General features: G+C 40.0%; 1 protein-coding gene across 3 annotated transcripts in view; it reads right to left on the reverse strand.

Moving 5' to 3' along the window:
* Positions 1-18,359, reverse strand: part of TAOK3 (TAO kinase 3) — an 87,163-nt gene that overhangs the window by 67,960 nt on the left and 844 nt on the right. The gene's annotated exons all lie outside the window — the stretch shown is intronic.

Here is an 18,359-nt window from a genome sequence, read left to right on the forward strand (position 1 = left end):
TTCCATATTAGCTCCCAACACAAGGATGTGCAACCTTCCCAATCTGGCAAGTCCCACACCAAGATACATTCTTATAAAATATGGCAGGACAAAAAAATATCACATATCCTAGACAACCAGGGAAGCAAATTCAGAGAACACTGACCAAGTGTCTTCAGGTCTTATAGTTTCTACTACACAAAGGAGCTGGGTAAGGCATCTCCAGAGATCACTCCATCTTCTGCCTGCCATTCAGCTGCTTCCCAAAGCTTTCTACTTTACTCTCAGCAAGCCAACCCTCACTTAACCTTGTAACAGGGTGAGCCTTAAAACTCTGTCTGAATTTGAAAGAGGGTCTGGAAATGACAGCTGCTCCAGTTACAATCTGGAGCTTCTCTGGATCACCTTGTGTGCCTCCAGGCAAGACCTCTGCCTGCATGGGAATTCAGACCTCCACACTGGAAGAAACAAGCACATCAGCTTCTGAAGCAGGAGGTTAGTTGTCCTTACACAAGGACACAAGAATGGATTCTTAGACTCTGCAAGCCAGAACTGTGTATCTTGAATAGCTTGCAGGAGAGCTACTCCCTTAGACAGCCTTTCAAACCCTCACTGTCCTCTCCTCCTCCCTCCCTGTCTCTCACTCAGACTCTTCAGATGGCAGATCGGGAGGAGTTCTGTTCCAGGACAAGCACCCCCATCACCTCCAGCCCAAGCAGCTCCTTGTCTCTTCAGTTCCCAGTTTGCAGAGAAATGCCAGTTACAGGTGGACATCCCAGATAGGCACAGTTCCAAGACATCTTTAACCTCAGGCTCCTTGTGCTGCTGCACACCCTAACATGACCTCACTGAACACAAACCTACACCGTAACATATTCTTCAACGCTTCAGAGAGATTTGCATTGGTAGTCTGCTGGCAACTGTGCAGTACTTGCAGACTCACTTATATATCTGAGACTTGCAGCTACTCAGAAACTCCAGAGCATCACAGACCCATTGCCAGTGATGTGATACACTTCTGATAAGAGACTTAAGCTTGAATTGCTTTGTGAGAGGCATACCCTTCAAGAGTCACTTTAAACCCTGGGGGTAAAGAAGTTACCAAAAAACCAAATGTACCAACACTAGAGCCATTCCTTGGTGACAGCAGGGTGAAAGTGAAATTTTAAGACAGAAACACATTTCCCCAGTAGTGTTAAAGAGCAGAAACATAAGAAAGCACCTTTCCAAAGATTTCACTCAAGTGTCCTCATTAAAAAGGTCAACACAGTAGCAGTGTGCAGTCATTAGGGTCATCCAAGATATTTCTGAGTCTCCAACACTCAATTATACTTATTCAGACTCCAGAAACTACCATAAACAGTTTGAGAGCATGTAGCATCTGCTACTTCTAAGATGAGTCACGGTAGGAAATTCCCCTGTATTTTCTAGGAACCAGTTAAGCAGCCAGTGATTGAAGCAGCAATCTGACTATGTATGCACCCACACAAATGAAAAGCAATTACTTCTATCAATAAATGCACATTATATTTGACATGCTGACTGCAAATTTCAAGGAAGAGATTACAATGAGAAAAATCATTTTGGGAAAACATTCCCCAGTTTAACATGAATGCAATACAAACTTTGTCAAGATACATTAAGGATAGAAGACACTGGAAGAAAGAGAAACTAACTGAAATAAACCCAACAAATTTGAGGGTATTTTGAAGAAGGAAAGCAAATACACAACAGATCTTCAACACACTACAGCACTTGCCTGCACTTCGAAGTGCTGCATCATTAACTGTGTAATCTCTTACCACATCTGTCCCTCTCCAAACTTTAAAGAATCTCAGATCCTTGCCCCTCACTTAACTTAGCTAAAATTATGAAGATCAGACTCCTCTCCATCTTCCCATTTCTCTCCACTCCTAAACACTACACTGGAAACAACTAATTTTCAAGAGGCATACTCCTTCCCCCTGTGCCCAGATAGCCTCCTATCATGGAGACACTTGGCATTTACTCTGCTGACAGACAGATCCTTCACATTGTGGAGCTGGGTCATTCTGTTCCTCCTCTCAGATGCTTCACAGTCCTACAAACACATCCACAGCAGCAGCAGCCTCTAGACTAGCCTCAGGAATAAACCCCCCATCTATCCTGAACTTAGAGCATCATAATTACGCTCATCTCTCTTATTTTCTAATCGGTCTTACCACTACCGCCTGTCAGAGAGGGATTATGATGTGCAAAATCTAAATTTACCCGAGTTGTAGGTTTGAGGTTGGTCAGTCAGAACAGTATAGGTTTTAAAAGTCAGGTCAAATTACCAGATGACCTTCTAATGAGGGAATGCAACTGCACTGACAACACAGAATTAGTTTCTATTTTAATAAGTACTTGAGTCTTTTGCTAGGCACAAATTCAAGCTCTAAGCCAAACTTTTATGACATTTTGTATTTTTAACAACTCAAACATTTTCACTCTATGGTCAATACAACTGCAAAGAAACCAGGAGGACATAGGATTTCTGTGAAGATTCACACTGCCATGGAGCATTGCTTCTGTACGTCAAGCTATGATACATTTTTGGTTTTGAGATCTAATCTGATAGTAAGAGCTCAAACATTTGTGTGCAGTAGCAAACTAATAACACTTCCAGATAAGCCCTCAGGCTCCTAGAGTTACTGAATAGTAGTAGTCTCACCTTCAGGGAGTACACGATGGCCTTCTTGAATTACCAGGACTCTTGATAAAAATCCAGTAGGACAAAAGAGAAATTCCATCTCACTTTTGAATACCTGAAAGTTACATCCTCATCTATCAATGGAGTGAACTTGAAACAAATCCACCAACAACATCCCCTCCCATTAGCTTGAACTACCCAGAAGGGCAGTTGCTTACCAAGACCATAAACACAGAAAAAGATTTCACTATTTTTCAACATGAAAACCTATTTGCTATCCCAATGTCAGCCCATAAGAGGGGGTTTTGTCTTACTGAGTTGCCAGATTCATCCAGGCTCCCTGTACAACCACAGAGCAGTCATTAGCTCTCTTAAGACAAGACACTTTCTCTTAAACAAGACACTATGCCCTTTATCTGCAATATTTATACTGACAATGAATTTCTCCATGTATGAACTTAAATATAATATTCCTAGATAGCTCTGCTAAATGTGGCACTACATTTGAATAGTCTTTAAATGCTATTGTAATAAATTAGCAGAAGTATGTCAACGAGGACAAAGATAACTACTAATGCTTAGTACTTTGCTGTTGACAAGTGCTTAATGACCACAGCAGCACTGTCACACGAAGTGTAAGAGCAAGTTCAGAGAAGCAACTGGAAACTCTCATTCCATTATAAAAGTTGCTTATTCTGAAATCAGTAGCATAAGCAAGTCCTCCCTATCAGGTGATCAAGCTGACTACGATGACACATGGGGTTTTTCCCCAGCACTGTCAGAACCCTCTTGCCAGTATCAGATGTAGCCCAAGATGGGTTTATTTTTTTCCCAGACCTTGAATTTTTCTTTAAAAATTCCTGACCAGGAGATTTTTCAGTTATCACCTGATGTAAAATGGATGGAATTCTTTTCAAGTATTTACAATAAATTAAGGGTTTGTGACAAAGTACAGATAACTACAGATGGTAGCAATAAAGCAAGCCACAGACCTTCTCTGCAGCAATCTATAGCCAGTTTTGGTTCCAAAGTAGAGTATCAGTTTAATCAAGACTTCTTCTCTTTTCAGACATCATGTGACCTTTAATTGCAAAGCAGCACTCATTCAATCCCAAAGCAGAATCAAAAGATGTGAACACAATCATATTAATACATCAAATATTTTGTTTCTAGCTGCAATCAGTGCTACATAAATGGGATGAAGACACAAAACCTTAATATCACAATCAAAACTTCTAAATACATGAATCTGTTCAAACCTCAGGTCCCTCCTGCTTTCCAAAAAACACAAACCAGAATTCCCTGCAGCAACAAGAAAGTTCATTAGATGAGGAGGCCTATGCATATGATGGCAAAAGCCTGCCCTAATGTATTTTAAGCGATGCTACAAGAAGCACTATGGAAACACAAAACAAATCAAACCAAATTTGTCAAACAGATCTGAAGGAAAACTCACAGGTAGCTGTTCCAGGAAACCTGCTCAGCAAAATGAGCATCACACATTTGTCATGATGTCATTCTCTATTGAATAAAGTGTCAACTATATGTATAAGTCTGTATTAGTTCAGGAAGGGTGTACAAAATAAGCACAATTTTGAATACTACGTAAGGTGTGCTTGCACCACTGTGCCCTTATTGCCCCCTCAAGAAACAACAAAACTATGGCTTCTGTGTAGCTTAGCTGTTCGATGAAAAAGAGTATATCAGTGCTGCTCCCCTTGCTCACCAGAACTACACCAACTAAGTTTCCAGGACTGAGAAGGTTTACAATTTGGCAGCATCTCCAAGCAGTCAGGACTGCTGGGCATATGACATCAGTCACGGCCAGAAGTTCCACCTGAAGAACATCTGCAGAATCTGGGCAGTGATTTGGTTGCCCCAACTTAATTTTCACCTGAGTGTTCATCAAGAACAGGATCCTTGAGGTGTCCTTACAGGATGCAGAAGGAGCTCAGCATTAAACTGCTTTCAATATGACACTGTGCATCTGTAATTCTAGTGTAAGTTACACCAAAAGGCATGGGGAATCTTACACTGAAGCTCTGCATTCACCTAGTCTGGATGAAGGGAGGGATCCAAAGATTTTACCTGGGCTGGTATTGGATCAATAAGAAAATTTAAATTGGCCTTTGCCACAAAGTACCCTACTACATACACACAGAGCATATACAGCTTCAAATGCTTCTTAGGAAATCTCCTGAAGCACATTTGCATAAATTCTGCAGCTTAAAGACCACCAACTCTCAGCATTGCACCACTCACAGCTCTGGTCAACAGCTGAATATGAGTACTGGCATTTTAAAATAGGATTTTGAAGAACATATCACATACATTATTGTTATATGAGTGTTACTCAGGAAGACAGAACCATTTCCTTGGTATGTTAAGAATAACAAGGCAGGCAATCATCCCATAGCTTGCCACGTGGGATTTATTAACCAACCACAACACTGTAAATGCAACCAGTGACACTTCTGTCTGCAGAGTGTAAAATAGTTTCCAAACCTGCAACTAAAATGTCAGTATCAAGATTAAAAATTAACACCTGAGCTGAGCAGATAAAGCCCCACCAGTGTGCAAGAGCTGAGCTATGAGAGTATTTTGTCACCAAAGATGGGCCAATACCCTAAAAGCACCAAGGGAAGTACAAGCAGCAAGGTCATTTCGTGTCTGAATGATTAAGACATTTAACCATTTATTTCAATCCTATAATCACATTAATTTTACAGCCTTTTAAATCATATATTCATCTCAAAGGCTAAGGGAAAAAGAATCTAAGTAGGCACCCTGAAGTGTAGCTCTCCAAACATGTGCTCAGAGAGCAGCCTAATCCTCCCATCCTCTCACTCACTGCCAGAAGAGTCTGGACTTACTGAGAAAGTAAGATAAGCTAACAGTCAAAACAAACATACGATGCTCTCTAAGTCTCAAAGGGTAACCCAAGGCAAATGCTAAACAAACCCAGCAGACTCTAAAGCTATGCAGAAAGCAAAGTGTCCTTCAAAAGCTGTACTATCTTCTAAAACAGGGACAGAGAGAACACAAGCACTTTGAAGATGAGGAACGTGATGACCAGCACAAAAAGAAAAGTGCATTGAATTCATCTGAAGCATGTTTTTACAGCCCATCATAATTAAATTATAGGCGAGCAAACATTCTGATGCTCAGAAGCTACTCAAAGATATTCCATAGCAAGATTTTGTTTATTTTCTGGTGTTTCTTCCTTGGAAGTTTTAGGGGTTTGGGCTCTTTGTTTAAGTCAGTCCCAATCCAGATGGCAGAGCTTCTTAACTACCTGCTGTAAGGTACATATTACATAAGGTAGCCTTTAATGGCTTTAATATGGGGGGGAAAGAGCCAGGGAACCTGGAAAACATCACTGTGTATGTTTAGGAAACTTGTTGTTTTTAACAGTGCATTTTAAGATCAGTAACCATGAAACAAAATGGTTAGAACACTTTCCTCCACCAGTGTTCTGATAGTACACCAACAGCCTTCAGAGGTAGATATTTTAGGCCAGTGCAGCAAAAAAGACTGATCCCAGGAAGGGAAGTTCACCCACTGTGGTGAAAATCAATATAGAAAGAGTAAGTTTATTCATCCATTATGCTGAGGAGCTTAAAATGGAAAGATTTTATGTGTCTCTCTTCAGGCCAGGACAAACAACTGAATAAAAATGAATCACTACTACGGCAAGTTGCTGGAAAACACCCTGATGGAAACTGATGGTATCTTTTGCCTCTCCCTCCTACCCATGAAAAAGTCCTTATGACCACATTGTGGCATGTTTTTGCAAAGAGGGAGCAAATTCAGGTCCACCATTTTTACCTTCCTCCTTTAATTAAATTCTGTGCTTCTCCAGCTGCAGAGGCTGATCTATGAGGTCTCACTTTCTTTGCAATAAGCAAATATATGCTTATATTCTTACCTACAGATGAACAATTGCAACAACAGATAGAGATACTTGGGAAATACATCATATCCATCAATCCAGCAGCTTTGGAGGTTTAAAAAGACTTAAAAGTTTAATGAATAATCATTGAGGTGAAGAAGTCATTACATTTAGTGCATTTTTGGTATGAAAAAAATCTTTATGAGGACAGCTTCATTCTGATTAAAAAGAAAAGAAATATTCACATTCATAGTGAGATAGCTAGAAGCTAAAAATAACTGGCCAGCTGCAATTCCCACCTTATGCGACGAGGCAGAAGTGCTTCGTTCCTCTCCCTCCCCAAGCACACACACACACACACACACACACACTCACTTCCTTCTTCATTGCAACATCAGAAGCTGAACTTGATGCTTACAAGCCACAAAGTCCTGCCCAGAATTTAAGGTCACGCCCCAGTAATTACATAAAATAAGCTCTTACTACATATGGTTAAAAAAAAAAAAATCAATTTACTCAGCTTTAATTTTGATTTTAATTCCAAAATATTTTGAATGGTCATAAAACAGAAAAGCAATTTTCATTTCTGAGGCTTGCTCCCTCCACCCAGATGTCTCATTAAAGCAAAAATCATCTTAAAACTCACTGTAGAACATCAGCCTGTTCATTTATTTCGCCACTATGCCAATACAGGGATCAATCCCCTCCAGACATGCTATCTTTTAAGAAGAATATAATATTTTAGCTGTATTTGAGCTTCACTTTTTGGACATAAAACATAAGGAAACATAAGCAATAGTGAGGGAAGAAGAAAAAACAAAGGAAACCAAGGATAACGTAAAACTCAACTGTGCAGATGTCCTGCTCAGAAGGTGGTTCTAGAAATCAGAGTAATACAAAAAAGCAGCAAAGCCCCTCCAAAATCTGTACAAGTTTACAGTAAAAAAGCAATGTGCTCTTCCTTGACCTGCCCTCTCTAACCAAGAGGCATCATGCACAAATTCTTCAAGAGAAAAAAACTCCCTACATTGCAGATAGTTTTTCCCCTGACAGAATAAATCACGTGGCAGTTATCCAAAATATTTTGTGCTCTACTGGTGCCAATTAAAACCGCTCTGAGAATGGGAGATGGCTCCAGGTGACATAGCTTATATAACCCACCTCCAGAGGGAACACTGCCTAGGGGGCACAGCAGCCTGGGCAGACAGTGTCACATACACAAACCATAACCAAAAGCTGCCCTATTGCAGCTTCCTGACCACTAGTTAACTGCCTGGCTTTAAATACCCTGGTTTTCAAAAACCAAAACAAATCAGACATCATAAGTCTTCTTAGTGGCTTGTCCCAGCCAGGACAGACCCTGGGGACTGGAGGGACAGTCATTGTGCATTAAGTCTGTCTGAGCTTTGCAATAGTTTTCTGAAATCAGTCCTCAGCTAGGGGAAGGTAGATTCCACTCTACATCCCTCTTCTACTAATAGCAGCAAACACTTGTGGTTCTATGAAGTTAGCAATCAGCACTAGGAAGTTCCTTCTGCCAGGCACCCAAGATGAGAGCGGTAACTCTTCACAGACACCATCTTATCATCTACACAGCTTTGAGCTGCAGGAATACAAAAGCACAGGATACAGAGGGAATTCCATCCACACTCTCAGCATTCACCTGACCTTTGCAAGAGTTCTTCATTTCTGAATGATGACACAAATTAACATGTGCTTTTTGTTTAAGGCAACGGGGAAGACAAAGATTACAAATATGAAAGTTCTTTGACTTCCTCTCTACACACCCTGTAGACTCTTACCCACAACTTCACTGAAAACAGCTGTAAATGCTCTTTGGATGTGGGGAGGCCCTGCCACCAGAAGCCAAATGTTCTTTAACTGAGACGTTTTCCTCTTTACACATTCACCACAAATTCCCTGGATGGCTTTGGAAGCCAGGTGTACCCAGCAATGCTTGGGAAGATTTCCCTTGTGCTGCACTGCTTACCTAAACTAAAGCTCTTCCTAAAGAAAAGACAAACAAACAGAAAATCTACTTATGTGAATTAATGAAACAATCTTTTCTGATAAGACACACATGCACTGGTGCTTCCTCTTCTAATTTTAGGTTCTTGGTTATACACTGCAAGTAATTCTCACACTTCAAGAACAATTGGAACTTAAGAAATAACTTTTCATGTTCACATGATTCCTGTCCTGTGATGCCATGACCTGACATTTTAAAAAGCCATCATATACCTGAACTATGAAATAAAACTTGGTGTTTGGCAGTACCTGTTTACTCACGTGTCACCATCTTCTAGTCACTGCTCAGTGTCAATGGAGACAAGCACTCTGCCTTGGGGTATTTCCCCTACTTCTTAAGGCAGGGATATGTTGATATTTTTCCATGTAGGCTATAAAATATTCAACAATTAACATACAGTAAAATATGCCACAAAGGCCTTTCCTCATTGACATCACATATCTGAACATAAAACTGTTTAAGAAAGAAAAAGCAGGTGCAAGTAACATAAGGCACCAAACCTGGGTTTCCTAAGAAAAGTGTTTCAGAAACAAGGTAAAAGACAGTGAAAGGAGGGTGTGTTTGAACAGAGTCAAAGTCTTCCCTTGCACTTTGCAGCCCAAGACAACACAAATGCTCTAGACCCAGCTAATGCACAAGAAATGGAAAGTGAAACTCGCTCATTTACTCATCAACTTACCCAAGAGTGGTATGGGGCACTTTTTTTGTTTCTTTGGTGTACTTATTTTTGTCTTTTAATTAAAGATAACTCACAGTGTAATATAGCAGCAATGCTCCTGCTTCCCAAGGGTGAAGTTTCTACCTTCCAGTCCCCTCCTCACTCCTTCCTTGTCTGTTCCTACCCAGAACACCAACTTTGCTACACGTGGTTATTTTGCAGTTTCCTGCTCTGTGTCACACTCTTACGAGCACTCAATGGGAGAAAGGAAAGGCTGAGTAACAGCTGCACTTCATTCACCTGCAACATCAGCTTAAAATTAATATTTATTTACAGAGTCATGATTGAAAATCCACAATCAATGAATTTCATGCTCCCAAACTCCTCAAGCCCTGGCTTTCAACAGGAACACGAGTTTGCACTTTTCCTTCAGTCAATAGCATCTCAAACCTGTCAGAAAAGAGCTTACAGATATAATAAAGAAGAGATGAAACTAAAGACAAATAAAAATGTATGAATGTAGACATCAGTTGTCAAGGTTGTATCTTGACTTTCAACCACATGAGCATGTCACTGCTGAGTTTTAAGAAAATCATTAAGGTTTAATAAGATAATGTTGCTAGAGACTGACAGGAGTATTGCTTGGAAAAATAAATCCAATATCTTGCCTTTGTTAAAATGAGTCCTTCTCATTTTCTTGCATAGTCACTTATTAGAATGTTGGCCAGAAAGGATACAATTCTGACAGATATTTTATAAACAGACTCTCTAATGAATTCTTAAAAACCTCAACATGAGAACTCACACAACAGTTTCACAGGCTGTCAAAAGACAACCTGAGCTTGTGACTGCCAAATCTTAAGAGGTCTCTAATATTTGGTTTACACCTTTTTAATACTTAAGTACTAAAGTTTCTGTTTCCCAATACATTTTTGAAAATGTTTTATTCCAATTTACAAAGCAAAACCATGTCCAGCTAAAAGAGTTAGGCAGAGGCACGGAAAGAATTCAGCTGAATATACAGTATTTCCTTCAGCAAGAAAGTGCTAAGGGCTCACTGGTGGCAGAGTAAGTAATCATCACGATGTTGAACTGCCAAAATTCACTCAGGCTACGGCATGACCTGCATGCAAAACCAGCCGTGAAATAGAAACGAAGCGCTCAGGGCGGACTCAAGCATTAATGCATATGCTCCCAGTCTACTCCAGACCACTGCAGAGCTCCAGTATTGCAGCAGTCTGTATCTGCCCAAGGTAATTGAAGGTGAAGCCAGGAACAGCTACTATCATAGCTTCAGCTATTAAGACTCCTTAATGAATGGTCTAACAATAACCCAGGCTTAACCAGTTCTCTCACTGAGAGGGCTTTAACCATAATAAACCCCTTGAACATTCCTATAGTGTTTTCCAAAGATCTCACAGCATGAGGCTACTAACTGTGCTCTCATAGCCCTGTGAGGCAGGGATTAGTCAACCTTTTTTTTCCTCCCCCCCCCTTCATTTAAATACAGATAAAAAACCAAGGCAGAAAGCAAGCCAACGACTTCCCTGTGGATACACAGCTGACTAGTGGCATACAGAATCCAGATCTTCCAGATTCCGGCCCTGTCATCAGCCCAAAAGGCCATTGTTATGAAGAAAGAAATTAGTCTGGTCTTATAAATAGCATTTGAATATAAGTCTTCCAAAAATATTTGCAAGGAGTTGACTTTAAACACCAGCAGAGCTGCACTGGTAGCCTGGGGCTCCAGCTTGCATGTCAGACTAGGGTTCTTGTCCTTCTGCTTCTCTGGTGTCTCCAGAGCTTAGATCCAGCAGAAACCGTGTAACAGATCAGACTACAATTTCACTTGACCACCTCCAACTAGTTTGGGCTCAGCATACCAAGAAACACTAAGACTGTTAGAATTCTCAGGTAGCCAGGAAAAAGAAAATAACAAGCCTTAGCCAGCAACTTACTGCTACTTTATTCTAAGGCACTTTGATTATGGTCAGACTGGCAAAAATCTCACTATAACATACAGATGGAAACAAAATGTAGAAGGGGCACTTAACACACCTGAAATGTGCAGCACTTGTCCAAGCCAACATTCAGTTAGCCTCCAGATTCTGAAGTGCTCCTATTGCATATCACACATTCACCTGCAATTTCTGCCACTGACAAATGCATAAGTTGGGTACATTTTGATTTATGTCCCGTTAATATGGTAAACATAAAAAGAACAAGGTCCTTTTCTGGATTCCATTTTCCAACACTTGCAGCAGGTCTAATTCTTGGACTATATTCCCTGCAGCAAAATACTAAGGCTCATACAGATTTTGTAACCAAAAAAAGAGCCTCCTATGTCTGCTTCCAGTAGAGTCTAACACTTTGTTTGAAATTATGCACTTTCTGGTAAGGTAACCTTAAAATACCAAGTTGAAAATTGCAAAAGAAGAGGGAAAGTAAACAAAGTAAAAATAAGACTTTTGTGTAGTAAAGAAATAATTCCAGTGGTTACTCATTTATTCCAGTTTTAGATAGCTGCACTACTACCTCCCACCCAGCTGGGCCATCATCGAGTGCTGAACACACCACCTTTACAACCATAACAGGAGCTGTTAGTCTATGGGAAAAGCTGAAAAAGGAAAGTTTATCTTCCACAGGGATCCTCCCCAGAGCAAAGACCCCAGGCAGGAGCACACACAAGAAGCCTTGAGAAACAGCCCAAGTGGAACAACAAGTTGGAACATTTTTTTATTTCTCTTTCTCACTTTAGGAGCAAAATATGTTCCAGGCAGGTGAGCCATAAAATCCTCCTGCTTTTGACTGTCTCTCAAATGACAGAAATACCCCTCCTGACTCTGAAACCTTGAGCCTCTAACACAGTAAAGGCTGACATCTCCTAATGCAAAAGCAGCAGCAGAGCCAAAATTCACTGCATTCTCCACAGGATGACAAAACTTATTGCATTAGTATGCATTAAAGCACTGCCTGACTGGGGCAAAGCGGATGAGACCTGACTCTTAACAGAGGCTGTTTCCATCCCAGCTCACATTTAGGTTTCAATTATCTTATCTGCTGTGCCACTCACATACTTTACTGATAAGAAATGTTTCTCCCCTCTTTTTAAAGAAGCTTAGAGTTAAAACTGAAGCCACAATCAATATTAAGATTAAAAATGTTATAAATTAAACCTAATTTGAGGCTAATACTTCTAAAAAAATATATTCTGTGTACAGGTTCAGACTGGGAAGTAGAGTTAATTGCCATGCTATTTAAGTCCTAATGACAGCAGTATGTGCTGCAAGTGGAAAGGGAGTATTTTCTTGACTTCAGTTTATTGACATGGTTTAGGTCAACGATCAGTTCATCTGAAGTTGAGAAACTGCTTCAGAGTTGGGAGGGGGGAAAAGCCTGTTTTCCTTTTCCAATCTATGACTAAGAATGAAGCAAGCGAAGGGAGGATCTAAGATAGTGAAGGCGATGGTAACAAGAGGTCATTAGTTAATTCCCTCAACGATAAATACTACTTCCTTTTCTTAAATACATCAGGTTTTATGACATCAGATCTTTTTTTTTCTTCCTTAAGGATACAGCATAGTTAAACTTTATTTGAACCACTCAAAACAAGTAAAAAGAAACATACAGGAACTCTGAACTGAAAAGCAGCTATAAACCAAAGGAGAAAGAAATAAGACTGATTTTTATGAAAAAAAATTACAAAGTTGAGAGAGCATTTATATTCTTTTGGATTTTATGTATCTTTGGCTTAAGGAAAGCAGTACCAAATTTGGCATAAAGTCTGCTTTAACCAGTACTTTAATGTTTAATGGTTTTTTGGTTAGAAAAAAAAAAGATAAACACAAACACCATTCTAAGGTTTAAATGAAGGTTCCTGCTTATCACTTAAATCCTTTTTGGAAAAGCTTAATCAATGTACTCTTAAGACCAACTATTTATTATCTATATTATTACAGCACCTGTGAGCTCCACTTACACTGTAGTAAGATCTACAAAGCCACAGCAGAAGTGATGCTTGTTCTGAAGAGATGATAATAATCTACAAGATGAATAGTTAAGAAACACAGGAGAGCACAAGGAAATACATGACTGGAATTTGTACTCTGTGGAACTTCACTTTAGTACACTTTCCCCGTGCTCTGGAAGGATGAAAGCGTACATGTTCTTCGTCCATTCCCTTCATCAAAAACACCCTCCAGAAGTCACATAAAAATATAAACCCCCCCTTCCTCCAAAACACAGAAGGGAGACGTTTTGGCTTGGAAGACATTAAAAATACCTCTGCTTGCCATATAAGACAGACAGGGTTTGAGTTTTTAAGTTGCAAGACTGAACTGTAAGAAAATAAACCATTCCTCTGGATGACTGAAAGGTAGATGAACTGTCAAGGTAGAGCTGGTGAGGAAATACAGTCAAAGCTCTTCCAGACAGTCTTTTAAAAAAATAAATGCCATCTCCTTTAATGCAACACCCAGCGAGTTCCTACAGGCACTCGAGCAGCTTCTGGAAGGACGCTGTTTCCATTTGAAGGAATTTTTGACAACTTACCACTAAAACACAGCAGTGCATCTGATGCACAGCAGCAGTCAGAGCTGTTTACAAAGCTTTCTGCTCTGCATTACACTAAAAATCCAAACTCTTTTTGCTGTGTAATAAATCAGTGCTCTGCGTTTAACAATTTTCAGTGGTACCATATGTTACATAGTCCCATATGTTCCATTACAAGGAAGAAAAACATCATCTCAACATGAATCATCAGTGACTGTATTCTTGTAAATCTGGCTTAAACACTCGCAATGTTGAAGGGCAACCCTAAATAAATCTGCCCAATTTTATGCCAGATTCTGTGCAAAAGAACCACAGATCACTTATTTAAAATTAAGGGGGGAAAAGAAGAGTTTTAATGGAAGGAGTGAGCACACTATTTGCATCTCTCCACAAGCAGACTCAGTATGCACAAAATCTGGCACACATTCATCAATTCCAATCTAATAAAGACATCGCTCAGAAAATGATAGTATCTGGTAGTCATAACACCTTTCATCCTAAACTGCTTAACGTATGTAAAAAGGCGTACACTACATACAAGGTTCATTCCTCAGAGTGCTGAAAAGCAGTTACTCTGGAACGTGGCATCTGCCACGTTCTGCATCACAGTCACTCTAGAGAGCCACTTGGGAGTGACTCTAGAGAGCCATTTCCAAAGTGGAAAAAGCCAAACCAAACCCAGGTATGCATTTTGGGCTACAGGAAAATGAAATAGGCAATGTACTGTTTCCTAGATGAGAGTTCACCCAGGACTTTGGGGTTACCACGCCTAAAGTGACAATTTTTTTAATGAAGTACAAACAGCTTTTTCTCCCTTCCCAAAGGCAATCTGCAGGATAAAAATTGCCTGAACTGAAGCAAAATCATGGAGGCTTAGAAACGTGGCACAGCATGATCCCTGTCTGCCCTTCTCTTGAGGGGTTACTTGGTCTCTTGGGTAAGCCAGCATCATCCTTAAGAGCAAAATGCGGTGAAAATGAGAGGAGGGAATTCACTAGCTGAAAACTTGAACTAACCTTCATCAGGTTGTCATTAATCTGAATGTGTTATGTTGTCTAGCTTTGCCAAACTAACCCCATGATCCCACCATGCCTAATTAGACTAATATTCAGGAAGACAGAATGAAATGAATAGGCCTAACTGTGAGAATGTCCTTATTTGAAAGCCTTCTGTAGCTCAGTAGCAAGGCATGCAACCGCATGTTCCCACATAACTATTGGCTTCATTAAATTAGAAATAAACCAGAGTCCATTTCAAGCTAATATTCAGGGTGGGGGAAAAAATAATAATTACATCAACATCAAACTATTACCTGTTGAAGGGCATAAGTGCCTACTTCATTAACAACTCGGACAAACTTGTTTTGTAAGCTCCCTATATTAAATTTGAAATTTCCCTGCCCTGACAAATTAAACTTCACAATTTCTTACACAAAGGGAAAGTCCAGCAAGACAACACAAACGTAAGGATCAGTATATAAACAAGAAAACTTCCAAACTGCTCTAATCAAACACATTGTTTGCCATCCTCAATAAGAACAATCTTACCCAAGTCATTTAGGCAACATCATTTCAACAATTTATTTGAATTCACTTCAATAACTTCTTTTAAAGAATAAAATGCTAGCAGTATTCCTGGCTTCTTCAATCTGAGAGCAAAACCTACTGACCTTTACAAACATGTATTTTTCACATATCCATCAAGAAGTAAAAATTAAATACCCGTGATACAGTTCCAGAGAATAAGGACAAGCTCACCTCAACTCTTTAATGCTGGGAAGTGGGACTGTATAAAAATTCAGCAGAAGCTACCATAGTACCATAAATAACTAGGAGGGCACTTGGATTTCCAACATCCTTTGGTAGCTCAGGAGATGACCACACCCAATCAATTTAATTTCTATTTCAACTTTCCTCCTCATTAATTAGGAACTGAGGTTCACATAGATTACAGTTCCTGGTGTTCAATACCAATGATGATTTCAAGTGGTGAACATCGTGCTTCGTGTGCTGTAGTACAGCCAGTAGACTAACATGAACAGTCAGAAGGCATCCTACCTATGTAAAAATAGCAAGAGGTTTCCTTCTTTTTACCCAATTATCTAAGGAACCCTAGATTTACAAGATCAATACTTTCTAAAATGTGTTTCACTTAATAAAGTAAAACAAACCTATCACAGTGATTTCAGAGAACCACTGTCAGGAAAACTCACTGAGCTAAGAACTAATGCACAAGCAGGCATAATGCAATTGCATAATGTTTATTACACATCACTAAGCCAAAGGCAATCAAATTATCATTTGGGTTTAATCAATGAACTTCAAATAAGGAAGTAGTGTGAAAATATTAAGTATAAAATAAAACACTCTTTTGGGTCTACTACTTGGATTTTTTTCCCCTGCTGTATAAAAGTTGATTGATTCAAAAGCTGAGCACGTGCTGAAATGTAATTTTATAAAAATCTATTTCTGAGTATCTTTGATACCCAAATTGCACTTCAATTCAAACTAGGTTTGCTGTAAATGCTGTGCCTGAATCACAGAGAGGTTGTTAAAAGGATCTGCACCCTGGCTTAAAAAAAGTTCATTTTCTGTTTTAAAATATTAACCTCAGACAATAAGTTTTCCCTCTCAAATTATTTATTGATTTTTAAAGTGTTTCATGATCACCTCTTCCCCTGCCATTTCTCACAACCTGCCTGCTGCAGCATTTCACGAGGCTGCAGAACAACCTGGAACAAAACCCAGTAAATGGAGAAAACAACTTGTCTGTGTTCCTGGTCCAAACTCACTGACCCCACCCTTGGTGTGCAAACTCCCCAGACGCTGCTACCCCTCTCCTCCCGTTTCCTGGAGAGCCTGGCTCAGCCCAGAAAACGCCAGCCTCACTGCATGCAAACAGGGTGTTCTCTTACAGCCAAGGCAGCTGATTAATCAGAAGGAATACAGCCCAGCTCTTTTGAAAGCCCACCCTATCCTGCAAGACATTATGCAAAGTAAACCTAACAGTAAAAGCCTGTTGATACAAGATCCATGTTTAGAATGCACAGAAGTAGGAACTTCTCATCTTTAAAACTTTAGGCTTGCAAGAATCTTTTTAACTGATAATGAATGTAACAGAGCAAAAGGGGAGCACACACAGAGAATCACTGTCACATACAGAAGATTTAAGTTTGCAATTTGGAAACCTTCATATTGGGAAGAGAGGATGGAAACAACCTAGCTCAAGTGTTCCTCAAATCAGATGCCAGGGGAAGTTACATGATGAGTTATAGGGTAAACAAGAAATCTTGATTTGACAAAACCTGAAAAAACCACACATTAATGCAGACGTGAACAGTCTGCAGCCTCACGGGGAGTACATAAAAGAATTCAGTTGGCTGATATTCATACAAATTTCAATGTTAAAAGTGTTCAGAATTAGCTAGCTACCAGAAGTAATAGAGTTTTAAAGACATAAACCAAGAGGAACAAGCACAGTGCAATATTTCTCTCCACAAACACTCCATTATTGATGTAGAAATACTAACACATGTACTCCAATAAACCTAGTACACGATACATTAACCTAATGACCGCTATTAAAATAAGCTGCATCACTCTGAGCATTGTAACATTCTAAATGTTTGTGGAAAATCCATCAGCAGACTTTGGAGAATGGATTGGAGCCCATTTACTCTCAGTCAAACACGAGCAACACGTGGCCAGTGTCATGTCCCTGTTGCGCTCCTACCCAGTTAACTTTTAATCCCATTGTGTACTGTGGAACAGCTTCCACAGGAGAGGTTTGGAGCTTCCCCCATCGATCCATAACCCTGAACTGCTTTCATATCTTTATTTAGATTGCTGTCCCGTATGGTAGGTGAAGTGACTGGAAATCCTCTTGGACAGAAAGCAGAAGTAGAGCTCTCCCACAGCAGCCTGGGTACGTCTGCCTGCCAGGAGGCTCCTGTGCAGCAGGGAGGCCATACCAGCACCACCCGTTTGGCTGTTTTGAAACAAACATGGCAGCTGCCACTAGACTGTGTGCTGAGCCCGAGTGCTCCGCACACCCATGGGACCAGTGTGCAACTACCTGAGCACAACCCCAAGCAGAACACCCTGGTTGCTGACAGCAAATCTGGCACAGAGATGCTGAGTTCTGCCCAGGCTAGGTAAGTGACCAGGAAAAACCTGGATGCTCCCAGGGCTACTCAGTGGCTGTTAAGTTCTAGAAATATCATAGTGACAAGATTAGCAAAATAATTTGTTTACATTCCTGGAAAACAAACAAAAAGCAGCAAGGAGATACATACACATATATAAAACAAAATTCTAAAGGCTTAGTACTTGCCTAGTGTCCTCCTTCTTTCTCCTTCCCATGCAAATATGGGTACTGCTAGATGACATTCAGCACCTACAGTAAATTATTTCTTTATGTCATTAAAAGAATAGATACATCTGCTAAGACCAGAGCTACGTAACTGCTGCCAACTCAGTTTGAAGAAAGCTGACAGTAACCAAGCTCCCCTTTTCACTTGAATTGTACTAGACCAATACTAAAGCTGTTCAAATTACTTGCTCACAAGTTTGAGGGATAA

Source organism: Colius striatus, chromosome 17, assembly GCF_028858725.1.
Source record: "Colius striatus isolate bColStr4 chromosome 17, bColStr4.1.hap1, whole genome shotgun sequence".
Lineage (NCBI taxonomy): Eukaryota > Metazoa > Chordata > Aves > Coliiformes > Coliidae > Colius > Colius striatus.